This window comes from Poecilia formosa, unplaced genomic scaffold, assembly GCF_000485575.1.
Source record: "Poecilia formosa unplaced genomic scaffold, Poecilia_formosa-5.1.2 Scaffold121, whole genome shotgun sequence".
NCBI classification, from domain to species: Eukaryota; Metazoa; Chordata; class Actinopteri; order Cyprinodontiformes; family Poeciliidae; genus Poecilia; species Poecilia formosa.
In genome coordinates, this window is record NW_006800060.1 from 1,719,722 (window position 1) to 1,743,900 (window position 24,179).

Consider the following 24,179-nt stretch of genomic DNA (forward strand, 5'->3'; position numbering starts at 1 on the left):
TGAAACTGTATGCCATAATTCTTAACTGTTTTCTTTATAGTAAAGCCTTTTAATGTGCACAATCTTAACTGCAGATTTGATCATTTCTAAAACAAACACAGCTGTACATTATTTACCAATCTACTGTTAGCATACTTTGATGTAGCACATCGGCACAGGAAGAACAGAGATCTCTAAAAGGTGAGGTTGTGATCCAGAAAAGATGCACATAGTAGCGATGGGTTCTGTGGCTGATCCACTAATGTTGCTGTGCTCTTTGAACACACTCTCGCTATTTTAAATAATCACCAACGCAGCCTACTGAGTGGAGCGCAAATTACTACGGGGTCGCAAACGAGCAGACTCGCTGATAATTAGGAGCGGATAATTTACTAATGACACAGGCTCTCCTTGTTTTCTCAAATAATATGCTACTAGAATGATGAATATTACCAGCTGAGCAGCCAAAGATTAAAAATGGGGAGATCTCTCTTTCAAAAACCACAACAAAAGATTTATTGTTACAAGAAGTGACAAAAAAACTGTGCAAACACCAGCAGGAATGAAACTATTATTGAATCTGTTGAGAGCAGGTACAAAGTCCAACAGCTGCAGAGAGGAAGGACCTGCGATAACACTCCTTTGTGCACCTATGATGCAGCAGTCTGTCAGCGTTTACATTAAACATAAAACTGAGTGAATTGAAATTATGAAAATTGGAACAGATGTCTTTTGAAAAACTGCACTGGAAAAAACATTTTCACATCACATAAGTCACATGATCAATAGCTGGATTTTACTACTGGTGGAAACACTGAAGAGGATGACAGGAAGTAATAGGAGGATGATGGTTTGTTTTTTTAACAATGTGCCCCTGGCTCCACCACACCTCTCACAGCATCGCAGTTCATAAAAAGTTGTTGCGTGTCATTCCAACATGTTGAATCCATAGCTCTTCTGTAAAATCATAGACTACAATTTCCCCAAATCGACGCAAACGCAGCTGCTCTAGTAGGCGGGGCTTGACGCTCCAACGCCTGAAAACATGCCGACGTTATGAATTATGAATGAATTACATTTTGCATAACTGTTTACATCCGTCACTTCCATGATTTTTAATGACTTATTGCTCATTCAAGTGATTTTAATTGAATCTCTTATTTAACGGAAAAACCACAATTTGGAAAATTTTGAAAATCAGTAGTTAATAACACATAGCATGCTCTAGAGAGTAACATTACATAAGTGTGAGCCATTTCAGCTGAGTCATGCCACAGGACAACAATCACAAAAAGAAAGTCAAATCTGTAACAGAATGGCTGAAAAAGAAAAAAAAAATAGGTTGACTTGTGACAACACAGGTTATTTTTTTAGGGGATTTGTTTAATCATGAATCTTTATAGCTATGATACATGTAAATGTACTTGGTGCATTAATTGTGATTGGTTATAGTAAGTAGCCAGTGAGGTGGAAGTAAGAACAACTATTACTCTGCAAGTTAGTTACAGGTTTGTCATCAGCAGCAGAGTGATCCAGAACATGGTCAGATAATGACAGCTGGCTTCCTGAACACAAATGGACCTGGTTCCATGGCCACCATGTGACTAATGTTCAAAAGGGAACCATAAACTATCAATCTTATCATGCTAGCATTTATCCAATACTGATACCAACTTGGAATTGATATCAATATTTTGGATCAATCTGCCCTCCTGTAATTAGGGTAAAAATACTTATTAGCTGGATTTTTCCCCCTACCAGATAAATGTGTTTGAGATGATGCTGCTGCAATAAAATAATACATGACGTTGATGTGCATCTAATATCTTTGTTGTCACTATATCTGTTCTTGTCAGATAGTGACATCTTGACCTTACTGGTTAGTTCCTGACAGTTTCCATGGTGAAAACTACTGATTCCCGGTTATATGATTGTAAACTTTGCATTCTGGTAAATTAGACAGAACAAACATCACAAAATCTGAATATGACATGAAAACCCACAGAGTTTAGCAAACTAACGAAAAATCCACCTTTGATTTCACAATCTAAAGCTTTTATGTGTTTCAGGTGAGATAAGCTCTTCATGCTGGGTTCCCTTTTATTTCTTCCAAAAATATAAACAATCTTTTAAGACTGCAAGGACACCATAAGCACATCCTAAAAATTAGCTTAGCATTATTTAGCTTCTTTTGTCTAGATTTCATTATATTAAAAAAATGGTAAAAAAATGACATTCTTCCCATTTAATGGATTGAACACTTTAAGTTTGGCAGATTGGAACATAATTCTACCCATAGTTATTTATCTGATTTTGCTGGATGAGGTGTGGACAGAAGACAGTGTCTGCCAGTCAAGAACTCATAATTTTCTGACACATGTGCGTCACTTTTCTCTCCCTGGAATCACCTGTCTGCCACTCATCAGTTCCTCTTGGGGTTTACCTCCCTCTGGAAATACGGTGAACCACATGATTGGCATTCGAGGACAACAAAGAGCCGCGCATGGTTGATTTATGTTGGAAATCTTAGCCTAACTATTTTGCATGTGACTGTAGGACTGGCACTGTTCACATGGGCTAGCATACATTTTACGCAGAGGTTGAACTTCAAAGATATTGGCTGTGGTCATCAAAAGCTGAATGAAAGAAATCCTGATTTTTTTTTTTTGTAGAAACTTAAGTTAGCTGGTGTGTCTGTGCTGATAAGGTTGCATTACCATAGGTCATTCTGGGGAGCTGAGAACAAAAGCTTCAGTCAGAATCTCTGATGCCTGACAGGGAATTTTGCACGTTTTATCCTTCCAGTGCTGTGGTTCAATAAATCTGAAGGACAGCGAAAGGTATCTAACCTTAACAGAGATTTTCCCATTCAATTAAATTCAAAACAAGAAGCTTTCTCTGACTTTCAGGGATCTAACATATAATTTTAAATGTGGATATAATCTGAGACTTACAGTATATCCAAAATAAACGTTTTCTATTGAACATCATTGGTCAAATTGATAAACCCCAGGAAGTAAATATTTCTTCACTCACAATCATGTGAGTTTTACTTTAAAAATTATCCAATGAAGGCAGTTTTTGTATGTCACAGGAACTCCACCATGTTTACCTTCTTGATTTGGCAGCATTTTGGATGCTTTTGGTTATAAACAGAAAGTTTAGTGTCAGTCAAGACAAGGAGGACTAGGAGGCCCTGCAAGAAAAGAGCAGCTGTAGTTTTTTTAACACTACCAAGTAACTGTTACATTCAATTACAATAAAAAAAAAACATATCTATTCAAGGTTTCCCCCAGAAAACTTGCTAAGCCCAGTGGTTGGGTGCTAGAGCAGTCATCCGCCCAGCGGCTCGTCGTCTTTTAAAGTTAAAAAATGTTTAAACTTGGCAGGAAATTAGATAATTATATGTTATTAAAAGATTGGAAGATTAATTCCTGAACACCAACTATACCAACGCTTTATGTTTCATGTAGGATTGTAGATTGAAACAAGCCCAATAACTATAGAAATCCGTATTTTTTCTAAACTCTGATAACACTCTGCGGTTGGTGAATCAGGTAATATATTTGTGTAGACCAGAGATGTTGAAACATTTTGCAAACAGAACGAGATTTGGTGAGGTGAAAACATGCAGTAATAAGCCTGACATTCTTTGAACTTTTAATACTGAATGTGAATAAACTTTTTCTAAACATTTTTTAAAATGTATTTTTACAAACGGCATCCTTTTTGTTGCATCACCAAGTTTTTTTTTATCAAAATCACTGTGAAGATTATAGAAAATGAAGCAAAAACAACTACCAGGAAAAAAAAAAAAAACTTTCAGGAAGGTTCATTTGAAACATTAAATGTTTTCCTTACTAAATGCTCAGAGTAAACTTCTAAATTCGAAACGTGAACAGAAAAAACAATCCTAACAGTTTGGCTTTGTTGAGCCACACACTGCGCACCATGTGAATGTGTGTTAGCAGATTCATCCCTAGTGTCACTTTAATCCACCATAGTTTCACTTCGTCTACAGCAGAATACACCAATATGAATAAATCGGCTTGTCTAGTTTGGTTAGTTTGGTTTTTAAGATTCTAGAGGTCAAGTAGTTTTTCAATTACTTCATTTGGACTTCATTGTCCAAAACAATCTGTAACTAAAAAGTGCGTGTGCTCTTTCATCGCCAGCTAATGGAGAAAAAGTCAAACTCTTCTGTTTATCAACTGTCTCTGTAATATCAGATGAGACTTCTTCCATTTTCCTCAGCACAGGGCCATGAACCGTGGCTGTGGCCCCAGTGAACGTTGGCCCCTGGTCCAGACTTCGAACATGCCTGGTGTAGACAATGAACTGGGTCTGAAAAGACGTGGCTAAAATCTTGCTTACCTGAATCCAATATCATGTGCTGCCTCATTTGTGACTTCAGAATCTGTTTTGTCCACCAAGTTTATCCACACAAACGAGGAATTTGACTTTGGTTCTGCTTTGCTCTCAGTAGAGACATTTAAAATATAAATGGCACTAAAAGCTACATTTTTAATTTTTTTTATCTTGATTGATATTTATACACTACGGAGCCCCCAAGGGGACTCTGAGGATTTTTTTTTCTCTTTTGCGTTCCCTAGCAATAGATTTTGTGTTCTCTCTCAATAATGGACTGATCACTTCATGCGGCATAACTGAATGCTGTAAGCCTTTCTTATGGTGGCCATCATACTTTCTGCTATTATAAAAGGCTTTCCTAAGGTTTTTCCATGTATGTTAATATCTCGTTGTGAAATATCTGAAGTTATATTGCAATGAGCATATTGCGAGGTAATGCATTGTTTTTAACATTGTTTTTTTTAACAAAGTTAACATCTATTCCTGTGATTCTAATATTGTGTGTTGTCTTTGCCTTGTGAGCTAGAGATGCCAGTACTTCCAATAATGAAATACCGACAGGAATTTATTCAGTTCAGGTTTGTGCAAACTGAATGTACCACTTCATATTAAAAGGCCAACTTTCAACAACACTGACTCAAACATGAGGAATGTGGCTGGGAGCGCACTTCCATTCGTGCCTCTGGTTCTGCTAGTTGGATTTGCCAGCTTTGGTTGCCTGGGTTACAGCCTCCCCTGTGGACGGTCATCTTGCTGTTGCTATGCTAATGAGAATATATCAAAGTCAGGAGCACAGCCGCCTGTCAATGTATGCATCGGGCGCGCGCGCGCGCGCGTGTGTGTGTGTGTGTGCAATGTATGAATCGGGCGCGCGCGTGTGTGTGTGCGTGTGCGTGTGTGTGTGTGTGTGTTTTTAAACAGCCTTGACACTGCGGGGTCATCCTAAGGCCGGAGCTTTTAACTTGGAATGTCACACCAATTAAAAATTTGCAAAATTAGGCGAGCAGTATGAGGAACTTTGCATTTTATTCATTAGGTATGGAACTGCTCCTAATGAGATTTCTCTCTCAGCGTTGTGACTCTTCCCCCACCTCTGCTGACTCTTCCTTTTCACCCGACGCTGTTTTATTATTTACATCCCCATCTCTAGCTCTTTTTTGGCACACTTTATCAGTTTAATCAGGCTGCGTGGGGGAGACGGAGCAGAGTGATACGACTTGCATCATTTGCCTGGCCTCATAGTAATGCATCTTTATTAGGCTCCCAACATCAGCCCAGGAGACGAGTCTCTGCTATCACTGTCAATTAGCGAGGTGGGGGGGCCGGGGGAGGCGCCTGGCTGCTCTTTATTAATATCTGCAAACAACCACATAACACTCAGACGTGTAGAAAGAGGCCTTCTCTTTATTAAAACACACACGGAGGTGCGGCGTCATCAGGCGGCGTGAGGTGGCAGAGCTTCAGGATTCATTAAGCCACAGAATTGAAAGAAGAAAACAAAAAAGAGAAGAAGAATTGGGCTGCAAAGAAAAATAAGAAGGAGAATGCTTGGCTTTAATCAGGACAAGGACAGATATTACATTATCGTTTCATCATGGCTTTCTGGCAATATGGCTTTTTCAATCAACGGAGAGAGACATTATTTATTCATAGATGCATTTTTAAAAAGGCACAGCAGATACAGTGCAGCCAATCTCCACAGAGTTTACACAATCAAATATACATGAATACAATATTAGTGGTGAGGTGGAGGGAGTGGGAGGGCAGGGGGGTAAATGAAACTTTATTTGCATGGAGAACAAGGAGTGAAAACAGCAGAAAGGATTAGAGGAAGGAGAACTTTCACAGCATTTCTGCTCTGCTGAGATTTCAATTTGATTTGCAAAAAATGCAGAAGGCCGCATTAGCATGTTTCTGTGTGTGTTTAGGAGTGTGTGTACGTTTAGGTGTGTATGTGTGTGTGTCGTCCGGCTTTAAGGCTGCTGTCTCTGTAATGAGGCTTTGGTACAAAGCGGAGCTCTCCAGGATTCTCGATGCGTTCTGCATTTCAAAGATGCTCTCTGCTGCGCCAGGCGGTGTTTCCCATTATGTGTGTGTGTGTGTGTGTGTGTGTTCCATCACAAACACGCACACACAAACACAATACCACACAGGTTGATCTGTCCCAAAGGACTGATTGGTGGGTTTCGTGAGTAAAGTGTGAGCTTGTCAGCGACAGAGCGTTTTCTAAGACTCTATTTCTGCCTCTTTGCTGTTCTTCGTAACTCTCTCTCTCTCACATTTTCTCCTCTTGCTCACTCCGTTCTCCTCCTCCTCCATCTCCCTTAGCGATCTTCTCTGACCTCATGTTTATGTATCTCGCTATGTCTGGGCTGTTCATCAATGTTGCTCTGTCAAAAGGTCCCTTCTTGTGTTTTTAGTTTTTTTCCTTGCTTGTTCCATCTCAGCTTTGCTTGTTTCCCACAGCAAAAGGCCCTGAGATATGAATAATATAAGAACGCCACAAACGGGAGAGAGCGCAACACTTTAACTATAGTGTGTGTTTTTGGATGTGTGTACAAAACTGGGGTGGAAAAAACTGCAAAAGAATCTTTTCAAAGTAAATGTGAAAGCTCACAGAGAGACGGTTTTCAAGGCCAGACGGTGGAAAACAAACATTTAACGTTTGTTCTCCATGGCTCCGCGAGCAAAGAAAAGAAAAACTGTTGGTTCAAGAAATATCCTAAATAAGGAAAATGCTTTACAGACTTTGTCATATTTTGTTTCAAACTTTGTTGTGTTTCTCTGGGACTTTAATGTGATATACCAGCAAAAGATGGTGCGTACTGGTAAAGGTCAACCCATTCATTTTAACGACACATCTTTAGTTGCATCCATCTTTCTTCCCAGTTTGACATGTTCCCTGTTCTTGCTGGACGTTAGGTGGGGAATCGTCCCCTCAGCATTACGCTACCACCGTTATGCTTCTACGTAGGGTTGGTGTATTCACCTTGATATGTGGTAGTAGTTTTGTGAGGCGTCACATTCCTGCCAAAAACCATTTCCACTCATTCACCTCCACCCTTCTTTGTGCTTTTTACAAAAAGTTGTACTCATGCTATGTGTTCAGTCGGCGTATTTAGCAGTTGGGTTGGTAATTTTTCAGATTTAAATGAGCGGTTGGGTTTTCAGCTCAACGCTGGGACGAAGTCAAAAAAGAAGGTAAGTCAAAGAAAGATGTGTTGATTTATTTTTTCCTTTCCTTTTTCGACCTGGTATTCTTTTTCATCCCGCCTCCTCTTCTTCTTTCCCACCTACCAGATGTCACCAGATCTGAGCTGAAAACCAGTCAATCACAAGTCATCTTTAAAGACTTTTTACAACCTTTTTAGTGCCACCTTGAATGAAAGACAGAAAAACTATGTTAGATATTTTATTCAGTGGTGTCAGAGTGAACAAAATTAAAGCCATACAAAAAAAAAATTCTATATGCTTTATTTTCTTTCACATTACCACCATGTAGTTGTTCTTGTTGGTCTATCACATAAAACTCCAAATAAAACACTATGTAGTTTGTGACTCTGTGACAAAATATGAACTGGAGTATGAATTAGGGCTGTCAAAATTTGTGCGTTACTTCACGTTATTTTAGCGTCCTTACATTTTTTTTTTTTAATGAGCAGTTAATTGCACAGGTTTCTGTACTTTTTGGACGTCACCTGTGCTGGAGAGTTTGAATGTAATTTCCTTTAATGTATCAGCTGGTATTGTACGGGACTAATTTCCCTTTTCTTACAAAAGTAATTTCTGAAAACAGCCTGAGAGCGGACAGGAGCGCATTGTGAGTATCGGCGCTGTGAGCGCAGCAGGCAGAACCTCAACAACTGTTGACAATTGCTGTTGTCAACAACTGAATGCATCATCTTACATTCACGAGTGAAGTAACACTAAACTCCAAAGAACAAATAAAAAAGATGAACAATGATAAATACAAAGTACAAAAGCAACAACGACATGAGAAGTAATCCCATGTACTGATTGTTACGTCCTGTTTTAATCAATTGGCAACCCTAATAAAAACATTTAGAACTCATTAACTCAGTTCATTTTTTTTAACAACTAATTAATCGTGATTAGTTCACAGCAACCCTGTGATTAATCAGATTTAATAACTTTAATCGTTTGTCAGCCCCATCATAAATACATTTACAAGAAACGGTCTTGTTGGAGATGAAGCGGGAAGCGTTTCGAGAGTTGACTCATGAAGCGCCAGCGCTGTCTTCGTGTCCTCGTGGCGTCACTGTTTCCTAGACGGAACGAAGAGCAGATCAGCTCATTAACAGCCATGCTGGACGGCTCTTGATGAATGCTATCACCCGCTAATGAAAAGTATTGTCCTTAAGCACGGCTAAATCAAATGGAGTTTAAATCGCACGCTTCATCAATGAGTGAAGAGGTCCCTGATGAAGGACTAGACACCCTGGTTCCAGGGAATAACCCCCCACCATTCGCCTCAGGGGGAATCAAAGTCTCATTTAGCTGCTGCTCGATAGCCGCTCCAGTATTGACCAGTTCTGGCAGAAGTGTGAGGAAAATGAGTGAAAAAGAAAAAAAAAAGAAGAAGAAGAGTGAGAAGAAAATGTGAGGTGAAGCAGGAAAGAGAAGGATAAAAAAAGAGCGAAGAATCAATTTATCGCTTCTAGCTGATCGTGGTTTGGAACCAGCTGTGTGGGACACTTAACCTTTGTTCCAGCCTTCTGGGCAATGTGTAAAAGTTTTCCTCGCACAATTTAAAAAAAGCAGCTTAATCCACACTACTTATAGTTTACTTAGTATAAAATCCTGGATCAGCAGCTGTGTGAAATAAGTTCCCGTAGCCCAGAGCGGTTGTGCAAGTTGTTCAGTATTTCCGAGAACTCCCTTAAAGGTGATGGTATAAAGTTCCAATCTCACTCAGCATCTTCTTTAACCTTCAGCCCACTAAAACTGAAGGCTGCAGGATATGTTCGAAAACTGCAACAGACACGAACCGGATATTTTAAATGGGTATTTCCTTTACACTATGGGGCCGCTCTAAAGAGCATCTTTTTAGAGCAGAGTTAGTGTCTGTCAGTTTTATGTCTATTATCTGTATTTCTCATTCTCCTCAATTGTTTCCAGACGTAATCCCCATGGTGACAATCATCCAGCTAATGATGAAGATAATGTCAGTTGTAATATTTATAAGATGTAAGGCATGAAAGACAATCCAACCAAATGTTCTACAAAGTTAACCTCACTGTCACTCACTTGGCTCCTTGTTTCACTTATTTACTTATACTGCTGGGTGTCAGCTTACTATTTGTTTGTAATTTTGTATTTTCTTGAAATATGGAGATAAATACAAGGAACATTTATTTGTTTTCCTAAGGTTTTGCTTTACATGGTATTTCTACTTATTCTGGTTTACCATTTATGCTGAATTGACATACATGTATTAAGTGAGTCACATCAGCCTTGTTTAATCTGCTTTAGTCAAACTGGTCTATTTGCCTTAATACACAATCAAACTGGTCTCAAAGACTGCCTATCATTAATAAATATGAACTGTAATTATTTTGTCTATACAAAATGCTGCAATGTCAATTAATTGATTAAAATATGTCAAAAATTGGAATAGCATTTTTTTTTTCTATGTGTTTCTGATACACTGGTAAGTCTGACGGACAAGCAACAACCTAATACCACAAAGCCACTTCAGATTGTTTTTTTTTTTTTTTTTTTTTGCATCTATAGAAACGATCTGATTAAATGCTGAAAAAAGGCTATTGTTGTGTTCAAGCTATGCTAAAAGGAGTTAGCATATTGGTGAAGCTATTGAAGCCTAAACTAGCATCTCAAAGCAAAGTTCCATGAATGATCGCTAGTTCCTGAAACACTGATTAAAACATAACTAAATATAACTAAACTAACATAACTAAATATATATAATATAACTAAATATAACTTGATAACATTATTTTAATCTATAGAACAGCATAATGTGTCTCCACCAAAAAGTACTTTTCATATTTCACCTAAACTTCTCAAACATCCACAAAACTTTCTAAATTGAAAATATTTCATATGAAATTTTCAAAGCAAAACCTCAAAGGACAAAAAGTCGAACTTTTGTCCTAAGGGTAATATATCTGAATCACTTTCTGCATCTACTGACAGCACCTTTACTAAAACTCTTTGGAATTGAAGTTCTAAATTTCAGTTATTTCTCACAGCCACTCGAGCCTGACAGCGTGTTAAATCGCCATGTGTGGCTTCAGTGGCAATTTCTAAATAAATCATACTTGACTTAATATCATCACTCCTCAGGCATCGACCGTAACTCTCAAGTGTGTCAGAATTGCTTTTCTATCAGAGACTATTTGCAGCTGGCAGGTGAACATGGATGGAGATAGGATTGGTTGGGGGCCGGGGGTTTGGAGGTCGGGGCTGGTAATGAACACAGCACAAACCCGAAGGCTGGCACAGCAGGCAGCAATCTAATCAGCTCTGCACCTTATTTTCATCTAGACGTGAAGGGGAATTAGATATTTAACGGTGCCAGTCTCTTCTTCAGAATCACACTGTCAGTCATGACCGTAGACATCCTGTTAAATGGCTAGATGTGTCCAATATGTTGATGTAGGTGTGTTGATGGTGTGTTTTTGTGCGTGTGTGGGTTAGAGTTTGAAGATGGGGTTTTGGCTGGTTTGTACTCTCTAATCTGTGGTATTAGCATGCCTGCATGTGCTTGTGTTTGATTTCTGCAGACGAGTAGAAATTGGAAATAGGGTGATGCTGAGATGGATAAAGGCCTGTTCTTTTTTCCTCATCTTCTCTGCCACTTGCTGCATTTCCATTTACCATAGAATTGGCGCTAACTGAAAGTACTAAAATAAATCAGCTTAATGGAAACATAAGAATTTTGAAAAAAACTCACATTTTTTGATTAAAAAAAGTTTTCGTGCTAGGATGAGGTGGGTTTTCGGCCATATCAAAGTGGACGTAGCTCGAAAAACTGCAATAGACACATTTTTTCGCATCATACGAGTCACGTGATCGCCAGCCGGTTGTTGCCACTGGTGAAAGCCATGAAGAAGACAAAGGATGTCCTGTTTGTTTATTTCAGACAGTGTGCAGCTGGCTCCATCAGAAAGTTTGTCAATCCATAACTCTTATGTAAAATCACAGACTACAATTTCCCTAAAATGCTACATATATAGCCACTCCAAAGTAGGCGGGGCTTGTCACGCCTGGGCCTGAATAAGACGCCGACATCTCCTCCAATGGCTGACAGATGATGAGTGCTAGCGCCATGAATTAATTATGAATATATCTCTGTCGCTGCCATTATTTTTTATAGCTTACTGCGTTAACAAGCTTATTCATGTATGATCTTAATTTTATTTCTTCTTTAATCGAAACACCGCCATTACAAAGTTGTGTTTTTTCGACATTAGCAAAGATAAGTGCACATTTGTATTAGAAACGCAGCTACTGAAGCAACGTTAACCTGACAGGTGCTGCTGACAAAACATATTACCATCTCAATTAACACGTCTATCGCTCATCCACTCTCCTCCACTCTGCTCTTCTCCTGTTTTAACAAGCAGCACCCTTCTGATGCTCTCTCAGCGGCCTGTTTCCAAGAGGAACGACAGAACAGAGTTCAAAACCAGAGAATCCTAAACCTTTTAATGCCATGGCTGCCCAATCAGTATTAGCAAGAAAAGCCACAGACAACGCTACAAAACGTTTAAAAAGTGTTGACTTTCAGACAGTTTATTTTTCTCACTTTTATTCACTATTCAGTTATTATTACATTTGTTTAGCATAAACGTTGCGATATATATTCTTATTTTAACTGGCCACAAGTTTTTTAGTATCAGTTAACGTATTACGACATAAATAGATTGATAAAGTCATAATATGTTACCTGATAATAAGCTACCACAATCTTCTTCTTGGGATTATTAGAAAATATGTAACATTTTATATTAATCACACATTAAATTTTGTTTCATATCCAGAGTTCTTGGTTTTTGCATTAGTGTCCAGCAGCCAATCCGAAAGCTAATCATGGCAAATAACATGTCCACAAATAATATAAATCAGGTTTTGTTTTATAATCGAAAAACAGATATTTCAAAGAAAAAAATAATTTAAAATTTAATTTAAAAAATTTATTGGATTAAATTTTTTTTTTTTTTCTTTTTCATTTCCTTCCAACACTTTGAGGTCTCAAGTATGAGAATATGCTTCTCTAATAAATCATAAATTTTACCAGGAGGACACAAAAGGCTAGCCCTGTCACTTCCAACTACAACCTATAATGTTAATTTATTTCTGGCTTATTTAACTTCACAGAAAATTCATCTGGACCATCAAAGGAGATTTAACAAAATATCGGACATTTAACATTTAAGCCAATATTTTCAAATCTGACTTGCTTTCAATATTTTACTGGACCATTCTATTAGATATTTAGTTATTCATCACTTCTTAGATTTCCTTAGCAGGGACACAATATAAGTAAAACTTTGAACATCTAGTGAAGGTGATTAAATGGAATATTGTGGATCTTGCGTTACATTTTTTTTCTTCTTTGGTTCTAGGATCCAAAGTGGAGAAATTAAAAATTGTGGAACCCTGAATGGGTCATGTTTGCATTATAATAATAATAATAATATTTACATTGCAAGGCATTTCTTTAGAAATTGGCAGTGAATTAAAAAAACAGAGGACGAAGTTGGTCTGTAAAACAGGTACTGCAGAACAGCATATTGCAAGCACATTTGACAAGAGGATTATCTGATGTAATTTTAATGAAATCTCAAACTATCAGTTTAAGCTAATGCATTTTTAAGAAGTTTTACACATCACTTTTTGCCATATAGTACCTGCATTTCCATTGACCATGAAATTCAACAAATTGGAATCCTGAAAACAAACTTGCATAATGGAAACGATCAATAGAAAGCTTTCTTGCCTGGATGAGGTGAAATATGAATATGCTTTTCAATGACTTGTCACACAAGCAAACTCATACATTGTGTGATTTTAATTGCATTTCTTAGTTAATGGAAACACCACAAAAGCGAAATTATGTTTTTTGTGAATATTACACAGCAAATCCAGCAGGCCCAGATGAACTCTGTCAGATTTGATTTCAACACTTTAAAAGTGTCTATATGGGTCCACACCAGAAAGTGTTAATTTAACTCTTTTTGGAGAGTTGGTACCTTAACTCTTATAAAGTGTCAAGTATCAAATCTGCTAGAGTTAATCATTTAACACTTACTAACACTAATTCAGTGTTAGATCTTAATATTAACTCTCACAGAGTATTTCTTTAACTTCTTAAGAGTTATTTGTAATTAATATTAAATAGGTGTTTTATCGTTTTGAACTTTTAAAAATTCTTTGAAAAATAAACATTTAATAAAGAGGCAGTGATTTTCTCAAATGCATTTATTTCAAAACGTGCACCATAATTACAAAACATATTACGTGGAATAATGTGCATGTTTCACATGTTGCTTTCATTCACATATCGCTTATTAAAAGGTCTAACATATCAGCTGTGCAATACAAAATGCAGTATGCTTCATAAATTTTTCTTCAATACAATATGCATGAAATTGTTCAAAGTACAAGGTGGAGAAAGTAAAGCAAGCAGTTCAAGTAATATGATAGAGTACATTTTCTTTTAACAGGGAGATTACTGGATATTTCAGTACATAACAGAACAACCTTTCTTTTAACATTTTCTTTTAACAGGAAGATTATTGGATATTTCAGTACATAACAGAACAACCTGATAATCAGATCCATCATTTTTTACCCGGTTTATGTTTCTGTTGGTAAGAGACAGTTCCTCTCTGCACTCCCCCACACATGTCCACTCACTAACAGATTGTCTTCAGGTTGTTGGGCTGTTCGTGACGTTTGGCCGGAGACACCAACATGCTCCTCTACTGCATTAGACAGTCTTCAGTCTGAGTGGGACAGCCAGTGTCGGACTCTGGATCATAACAAACAAAAAACATAACAATGAGGATTGGAACGAATGAATACATTTTTACTACAACTCTTAACAACAAGCCTCAATTATGGAAATGTAGGGTTTCAAAGATATTAACACTTCCATAATCATTTTTGGAACTTGAATCTTCGAAGAATCCTTGGAGGGATCAGGAGAGGGAGGTTAGGCTGAGACTGGAGATTCATCCTCAACCAGACTGGTTCTAATATATATATAAAGGCAATAAAAGGATTAAAACATGCTGTAAAACGTATATAAGACACAAGGGCGGGGATAATGCTTTCAACAGTTTTTCAAAGGAAAAAAGAAATTGATCAGAAAGGTTGATAAATCTGACCAATATTCATGTAAACGTTCAACATCATGAAAAAACATACTCCAGATTATTACTTATATGTTCAATTTAGCCAAGAATTTGATTGAATCTTCACCGGCTCGATCTTTTTCAACACTTATACTCTGCTAACATTCAGCATGCTAAGCTAAATATGCTAACTAACACCGAGCCGTGTGGCGAACATGACATCTATCATACAGGTTGAGCTCAACTCAAAATAATAGTTATAAGCCATCTGATAAAAAAATAACTTACCAAGCGCAGTAAAAAACTCAGACAGGTGGAAAGTAAATAGTCCTGAAATGATTTGGCTTCTGTCGCTTCGCTTCGGTGGGAATCTGATTCTGAGGCGGAGGCAGTGAATTAACTCCTTCAGTGTTAGAGCCGCTGTAGGAGTTCAGAGTTAAGAAGTCAAGAGTTATTAATTCTATTTTAACACCTCTAAATTTGATACGAAACAGTTTGTTTTAACACTGGATTTTAACTACTAATAATTTACACCCCAGAGTTACAGAAACAGAATGTGACTCTATTAGAGTAAAATTAACTCTGCTTTTGCACAAAGTCTACTAACACCAAAACATTTAACACTTTTGAATTTGCTGTGTAGAATTATGGGAAAAGTTTTGCACACATTTGTCATTTGTCATGGAAACACAGCTAGCATCTCTTGTCAAATGCACCTGATATGTTTCCTGTTGGAGGGACACCGCAGTGGCCCATTCATAACTACAGTCTTTGTTTAAATGACCAAGGCGTAAAGGTACATTACTGGCTAATATGATAGGATATTGGCGGTTTATAAGGAGTGTTTACATGAAACGCAGCCACTTGCTTTGGTCTTGGCATGTCATTATTTTATTTGTTTTAATCCTCAGAAAAACAGTCCATTTCTAAAACAGGAAGTTAAGAAAATATTCTTTACCATATAAACTGCTCACATCCTCAGTTAAAAAGAAAACATAATCCATTTAAACAATTGGTTTTAGTCAATAAGGCAATCTAACCATCTCAGTTTTGCATTGAAGTCTGGTAATTTAGATAAGTGTTTTATTAAAGGAATAGTCACAATATTTGGTTGAGGTTTTCCTAAACATTAGCCTTAGAAAAAAAAACAGATAGAAATATGAAAATGCTAAGAGAGTTAGCTCCTGTAGGTAAAGGAATGGTGTTTGTTGACCATTACAGGTTCTGAATTATCCATTTAAGCAATTTGATTCCTATCAGCTCAGGCACTATCATTAACAGATTTTGATCTCATTTTGTGAGGCATTGTAGATGAAAAGCAAGTTATTAAAGTAAAAGATACACAATTTGGTTGAACTTTTTCAACTCATAAGTTAAAAATGGGATCCAAAAAATTGTGTGCATCTTGTTTCTAGTTGAGACCAACTATCTGTCCAGAATTATACATTAAAACCGCATGGGCAGGAAACCCATTTTATGGGGTTGGAGCCTAATTAGCACTCATACCTGACCAGTGTCACACACCAGTGAGTAAAACCCACCAAGTTCAACAGGTTATGGAACCTGTGGGCAAAACCACAAAAAGTTCCTTTTTGCCATACACTCCCCAACCACATGGGGGACTATGTTTTGCTTAACATAGGGTTCCAACAAATTCTTGAGTTTTTCCACAGATTACTAAATGTTGGGACCTGGATTGGATTCATGTTTTCAGCTTTTTTTTCCCACCAAATATCTCCCAATTGCCATCTGTAGACGATCTGCCTCCAACTGAGCCGGTCAAATGCCGCTCTGCCATTATGGAACCCCAAACAGTCCATCATTGTGCCCCGCTTCCAAGCCATTTCCAATGTAGTGGACAACTAGAGTTTTTCTTTTGCTGTACTGGTTCTATTTACATAATAAACTTTGATGACACATTGTGTCTGCTCCGCATAGATGGAATTTTGTTTTTGTTTTTTAACTTGGTGGGTTTTTTGTACTTTTTCCAGGACCTCAGATGCAGTTCTAGAGTAAGTTTTGCCTCCTTGGATCATGTGAATAATGCAACAAGAGGGCCTTGAACAGGAGGCCATAAATTAAATGGTATGATCCAAGCAAGGTGCACCTTACAACACACTAACCTTTCTATCCTCCTTGTCTAACCTGGTACTAATCCTTGTATCTTTTTATTGCTGTTCTTTCAAATGTTTTGCAATGCCTTCCCCGTCTATTCCGTGTGACTCGCTTGGCGTCCCAGCCCTCCGCCGCTGACTGTGCAGGTGTGTGCAGGAGAAAGGCGAGGTGTTAAAAGAGGAGAGGAGCACAGAGCGGCGGGTGATGAATCTCCCAGCCGTCTGGAACGCTCTCCGCTTCGCCAGCTTTTCCCTCGCCTCTGACCCAAATCTAATGCGACAGGACCTGTTTTCGCGGTCCCACTTCCCCCATCACTCCGGTTACTCACCTCCTCCCTTCGCCGCTACCGCAGGAGTCGTGCACCACCCTTCTATTTTTAGCTGTTTGTCCTTGAGTTACAATCCCTGAAAATTGTCATGATCCATAGCAGGAGGCTGGGGCAACGAGAGCGCCTTGCCTCAGCCCCGTCTCGGAGCGCGGCGTACCTCAGCAATAAATTGCCGTCAACTCAGAGTTCTTTGTCAGTACCGCGGTGAATATTCCTCTCATTAAAAGAGGTGAAATGGAGGGAGCGTTAAATGAGAGCATTTAACGCTCTGACAGATAAGGCCGTTCTTTTAACCACACACCTTCGTTTTCGCTGAAGAAAGTTATCCACTGTAGCCAATTAGCATGACTGCTCTGTCTAGCGTTAGCCTCCTCCCTCCTCTATCCAACTCGCTTTCATTACTGTCTCTTCCTCTCCTCCTTCTGCTCCTCCTCTCGTTTTCTCTTTCTCATTAGGGCCGCGCCGTAACACACTCAATCATAATAGGTGCTCTACACTGTGAAATGGCTTTCGCTTTGTTTCATTTCGCCGCTCGTAGTGGCGGGAGAACGAGTAAACAGTCGATTCAGCTCAGGCGCAAAGCCACACCAACAGGCGCAATCAGCTCCGTCCATTAATCTGTCGTAAAGCAGCGTCTTTCTTCACTTTCTTACCTGCCTGAAGAAATCCCTGATATGGGAAAGCAAGAGTGGGGGCTAATCTACGGGAGCTGCCATGCAGGGCCATGTACCATCCACTGATAATAAATGGATGAATTCGACCAAGGAGAAAGTTTAAGGAGAGATGATGAAAAAGAGGAAGATACCAGGGATGAGACTGCTAGGGGGGCGGTTGAGGTGAAAAGAACAGAAAAGGTGTGACTTGGGTTGGTGGGTGCCAACTGAGGAAAGAGGTGAAGGGGGTAGGAGGGTGGAGGCGGTGTCACCGAGGCGTATTCTAAGCCATGAATGTAAATATGCGTGAGGGGATTATCAGAAAGTGCCAGGCGGCGCATTCGGGGCTTTGTTTCCGTGACACCGTGACGTCGGCTTTGTTTCCCTGACAGCAGATGTGTGTGTATGCGTGTGTTTATGTGTGTGTGTGTTTGTGTGTGTGACATCCAGGCATCTGTTTCCTGCTGGAAAAGGTTAATTACATCTCCACCGCCTGACTGGACGTGCAATGCATAATCACGCATGCTAATGAGACCAGTGCGCTGGCCTTTTGTCTTTGGGCGTCCGGATGCGCCCGGGAAAGCCTGCGGCATGGCGGCAGAAGATATGTCAACCACTTGTTTCTACTTTGAAAGCACCATTCTGGCAGCCAAGAAGAAACATGAGCACCCTAGCATGCTTGCGTTGCTGTGCCCTCTAACAGGTGACAGCTGGAAGTGCATTGTGGTGGCATTTACGGGGAGAGACTCGACTCCCACAAGGACAGACATTAATTGAAGCATCTGCATTTGTGGGTGTTCCTCTCGGTAATTACTCATCCGGATATTAGAGAAGCCGCAGCACCAGGGGAGTGATGTTCCCTAAACCCCGGTTTCTCATTCTGACCCTTGACTCCCTTCTTCACACTCCAGCTAAGCCACTGATTGGACAGCTGCTTTGGCTTTAGATCGGGGTCAGCTCAGCGTGAAAATCCGAGATGGGCTCGAGGCCCCTCAGCGGGCGACTCTGGAAATTGCTCTACACTTTCTTACTCGGCTGAAGTTTTCGCTAAGTCGATCTGACGTAAGTAAGCAGGTGAGTAGGTGCAGAACTCCACGGAGCTTCGGTTCCAATCCAGCCGCCGCAGAGGAGGCGCAATTGGGTAGAGAAGAGAAAGCCGGGGCGTCGAGGAGAGGTGTGCCTGAACAGAATAATGGATTTTGAGAGACCTTAGTCTCTTCGCACTCTGGCAAGAAATGAATCAGACCTTTTTTTTTTCTTTTTTATCTTTTGAATATTATCAGCAAAAGCAAAGTTCTCAGTCAGCTGCCCAGGGAAAATTAGAGCATAGCAGGTTTGGGGAATGGAGGATGAGCAAAGAGTTCAGAGGCTTTCATTTTCATCAGTCTTATCATGAGGACAAATTTGGATGGCCTTTTGGTTTGTGAGCATAGAAAAAGAAGTAGAACACGAAATCTTTTCCATGAAACACCTGAATAAAAATATGTATTTGAAACCTGAAATCCCTTCACTTCCTTTATGGGAATATTCCCAGACACCTGATATGCAGAGACTTGTAACCTTGGTCTTATGTTACAGTGTTTTAAAGATGGAGAGAGTTCAGCCAACAGCGCTGCAGTCACACCACCGTTTCCTCATCCCGGTGATGCCCGTCCTCGTCAACCTCCTCTTCTGATGCTTGGTCCCGTTTTTTCTTCTTTCGTCTGCGGCAGAAGCCATTCAGACCACAGAAGCAGGCACAGGTGAAGGGCATGGTCTACCTGACGTGTCGCATCCACAAGGACCTGCACAGGAAAACAGGTGAGTTACGCATTTATCAGACCGTTCTTGGTTAACTGGATCTGACAAAAACTATGAAGACTTTTCACCCAGATGTCTGTGACTATCTACGAAACAAACAAAAATGAACATTCAAAAACTTACAAAAACTAAAGTTAAGGAAGATTCAACATAATAACTATGAGAGCAACACAATAAAGCAGGCTGCTGTGAATAACAGGATGATCTGACAAAGGGCTAACAAAGCGAGAGATACTACAGCTGGGGAGTTGATTACTCCCTTGGTGCAATTGTGAGGGAAGGCAAGGAACTGAAGTTGAACTGAGAAAACGGGAGAAATGCCTGACAGAACACACACAGGGAGCAGAATATAAATATACAAAACCCCAAAATAAAGCTGAGCCCAACAAAACCAAAGTCAACAGAGAATAGTTTCAACAGTTAAATTGAAGAAACATTTAGTCTGTTTGTGAAAACACAAAGGGAGCACCTTCAATGTTCCTTTGACAGTAGATGAGCTCGTCTACTCGGAGTGGAATATTCTGATTACATGATAATTAAAAAAAAAAGAAACTGGTTCATGTCACTCTTAATTTTTCTAAGATATTGCTAAAATCTGACATCACCTCATGAACCTGACATGGACTCGTGTCCTGGATGTATTTTTATACTAATCAGGTAAAACAACGCAACACAATTTCAATATTGTAGAATATCAAAAATGTTTTGTGCACATTTGTAATGAAAATACGTAGGAGTGTACTTTTCATGGTAATGTGTGTGTCTTCAATGCATATGGACAGTCAGTGTCAGAAATTATGTAGGTAAACTTGTGTAGGTTCCATCAATAAGTGAGTCGGCACACACACACACGCACACACTCACGCACACACTCACGCACACATGCATTGACTGCAGTAAAGTCTGGCAGCACATGGAGCCCAGGCACTCGGCAAGTAGAAAAAGTTTTTCTCCAATATGCTTCTTCGCACATTTTTCCCCTCCAACTTCCCACATCTGCAGCCAAAGAACTTTCTCCCACTGGTTCTCCATCCCGGGCATTCTCTTTTCCCCGTTCACCACCAAAGTAGTCTTAAGGCTCACTAAACTCCCAACGTTAACAGTTTTCGCCAGCGTGCTCGCAGCCAATCACAAATGAGCAGTGAGATTAGGAGAGGCGAGGTGAAACCGAGAGCTTCATTAAATACGAACCTGAGTCAGCAGCAGCGGCGGCGGCGGCAAGCCTCACTAGCAAGCGCACAATGCGTGTGTTGCATGTGTGTATGTAGGTGGGATGCAAGTGGGAGCGAGGGAGGGGGGAGAGAGGGTGTGCGTGACACAGGCGCAGACTGAACATAAAATTTCTGCATTCAAGCCCGCGTGTTTATTTGTGTGTGACTTTAGGGATTGATGCCGTCTTTGGCTCGGCTCATGTGGGGGCAATTAGCTGAACCTCGCTCCAAGCTGCCTACAAGGAAAGGCAAAACCGCCCCCGGCTACACAGTACGTAGCTGTGTGTGCTTGTGTGTGTGTGTATGTGTACCTACATACCACCGAATCTCGGGGGGGTGGGAGGGTTCTTCTTTTTATCCCTGCTCTGCCATCCCATACATCCATCTAATCCCCATCTGCAGATCTCCCACTCTGTACCCAATGGCTTTAGACCCTATGTGACACGCCAGAGAAAATCACATAGGAATAGAAAGCCATAAAACACAGCAGTGAGTCAGTCATGGTGGTATCAGGAGTAACATTTTCTTTCCTCACAATGATCCGCATCTGAGTGTGTGTGTGTGCGCGCATGTCCCCAAAAGTGTGTGTGTATCTCTCCCAGTTCTATGGCTTTAATACCCTCAGCTTGTCTGACAGCTTACAAGGCCCTGCAGAGGTTTTACAACAGAGCTCAGACACCTCTCTCTCTTTCTCTCTTTCTCTCTCTCCTTTTCTGTCTCTCTCCACTCTCTATCCTTCTTGTCTCCCACATATCCCTATCTCACATCCTTCAACATCTCCTCCACCCCCACCCAACCCTCGGCCATTTCTTGTTTTGCCGGATTGTCGTTTCCGGGGGTGCTTTTACAGAACGATGCATAAGATGACACAGGTGAAAACACAGTTTATGGAGCCTCTGAATTATTAAGCGGCTGAAAGTGGATGACTCAACGTTAACCAGAGAGGAAGAGGGAGGCGACTGCGGCCCACGAGCGTCCGCAAGTGCAGCGGGGAGAACAGACAGCCGCGTGCCCGACGCTTGGAGGAACTGTGGCGTGGTTCAGCATACGGTCGGGTGTGGGGGGACACTGGCTGAAGGAAAACAACGGATCAGTCATGAGTTTATTGTGTAATCTGATAAAAGTTTTATTCATTCTGAGAGAGCGGTGTGCCAACGTGTCCATGTCATCTCATTGGTTCAGTCACCTCAAAAGCAGTAACCCTGGCCATGAATTATAATCGAGTTCAAAGGAAATTTCATATATTATTCAGAATAAGCTCACCGATTATATTTTTAAAAGGGCAGTATTATGTAAAATCAACTTTTTTGAGCTTTACATCATGATATGTTTTTCCCTCATCAAAAACATACCTGAGAAATCAGTTAATCTCCATGGCAACCATTCAGCAGTGCAAAACATCTTGGGTGGATCTAGTACCGCCTTACGGACCTTGGAGCTACAGTTTCTGAGTTTCCCCCTCACAGAAGCAGCCCTCCCCACGCCTCCCGCACTCAGCTCCTTCAGACTAGCTGACAGTAATTGGCAAATAAATGGTGGAACTGAGAGTTTGCTGAACTCATTATGGGAGCTACTTCTCAATGTAATAAAGGTTAAAAAAAGTTGCTAAAGGATTAATAGAGGAGTCATGTTGTGATTACTTCCTGAAGGCAGAGTTTCAGCAGGAGTTTTTAAAGAGACAGACGCCCAGTTTTAAGATGTTAAATGAACAAAGTCAAACTTATTTTAAGACATACTTCAGAATGAGAAAAAAAAGTAGATGTGTCTTTTTATCCAGTGAATGTAAATGTCTTATTTGAACATCATATGATGCCTCTTTTTGATATGTTTGTTGATGACACACAACTTTCCACATGACTTCTGTCCACTACTTTTTGGTCTCACTAAATATAAGGATAGATTTGACCGTCTGGGACCAAAGAGCATGCAAGAAACCTCTGTGTTGTTTTGAACACAGACCTAATTTTAATATCCACAAAAAAAAACTGCTGGGAAATCATATTATGACATTCTTAAAACATTGCAAAGATAAAGGATTGTACTGACCAAACAAAGCACGGAATAAACAGCACATGCTTTTATCGTTCACCATTAAGTTTACAGGGTCTCCCAGCCAATGTCCGGATTCTCTTCAGTTACTCAGGCGTCCTCTCAGTCCTGAAAAATGACTACGTATGCAGTTACCTGATGACTGCTAGGTTAGCTGGTTTCTCCAAATTGCTCTTAGGTCTGTGAATGGTTGTTTGTCTTCTGTGTCTCCAAATTGCTGTGTGATGGACTGGTAACCTGTCCAGACTGTATATAACACCTCCTGCAGTCCAGCAAGGAAATTTAGGTTTAGGTCCGATTACAAGACGGCTGTCTTTACATATCTGTGTAAAAACAGTTAAGCATCTTTAGCTCATCCAAATGCTGCTGCCAGAGTCCTTACCAACACCATACAATGGATGATACAACACCCGTTCCTAAATCACTGCATTGATTCCTGTAAAAGGGTAGATTTAAAAATGCAGGTATTGGTGTTTAAAGCACTAAATGGTCTTTGACAAAAAACATTTCCTAACTACTTGCCAAGTTTAAACCATGTGGACTCCTCAGGCCAACAGAGACCTGCTTACTCTGGGTCTCCTGGACCTAAACAAAGAGAGCCAGAGACATTGTATCATGTTACAATGTGTTAATATTACATCTGTATTCATTTAGCCCCAGAGAACTGCACCTTACCGCTTCCACATTGGCTCTTTCCCACTAGCACCTACTTAGTGTAGTTGGGCAGCAGACTCACCAGTTGTGACACAAGAGTGACTACCTTACAATAACCCTTCATTTCTGGAAACTCACAACGGTGACTGAGCATATTTGGGGTTGTGACAGACTGAGCAGATATTCTATAGTTTCCCTGTCCTCCATTGTTGTGTTGTATTGTGTTAGTGTCATGTACAGATTCCATCATGCTACTTTTTAGACTCTGTGGCCAAAAAGTAGCATGATGACAACTGTAATGGAAAACCAACCAAACGGTGTAGAGTGCAGAAGTGCTTCTGGAAAAGAGCTACAGGTTTCCTGTTAATGCAAATTTTACACATACCAAGGATGGTATTAAAAGTACTTTGCTGCCATCTTGGTGTATCAAAGGTGTATTTCCTTATGACTACCTTTATATGACAATCTCATAGAAGGAGACAAGGAGAGAAAATGTACAGGAACCCAAGCAGAATAAAAAGTTTCAAATAATATAACAGTGTTTTATCTTGTTTTATTGACTGTGGTTGTATTGTTTGGAAAGTCTCACCTAATTCTATGAATTGTTGCTATAAAAGTAGAATTAGCTTTTGTAGTAAAAAGGACTAAAGTAGTTTTGTTGTATCACTCTTAT

At 39.9% G+C, this 24,179-nt stretch overlaps 1 long non-coding RNA gene across 1 annotated transcript in view; it reads right to left on the reverse strand.

Annotated features, from left to right (window-relative positions):
* Positions 1-13,808: 13,808 nt before the first annotated feature.
* Positions 13,809-24,179, reverse strand: part of LOC103144102 (uncharacterized) — a 32,155-nt gene continuing 21,784 nt past the window's right edge. The window contains exons 2-4 of the long non-coding RNA XR_001663183.1: positions 16,388-19,576; positions 14,985-16,259; positions 13,809-14,594 (exon numbers count right to left, since the gene is read on the reverse strand). This is a non-coding gene — a long non-coding RNA (uncharacterized LOC103144102). The remainder of the gene's footprint in view (positions 14,595-14,984; positions 16,260-16,387; positions 19,577-24,179) is intronic.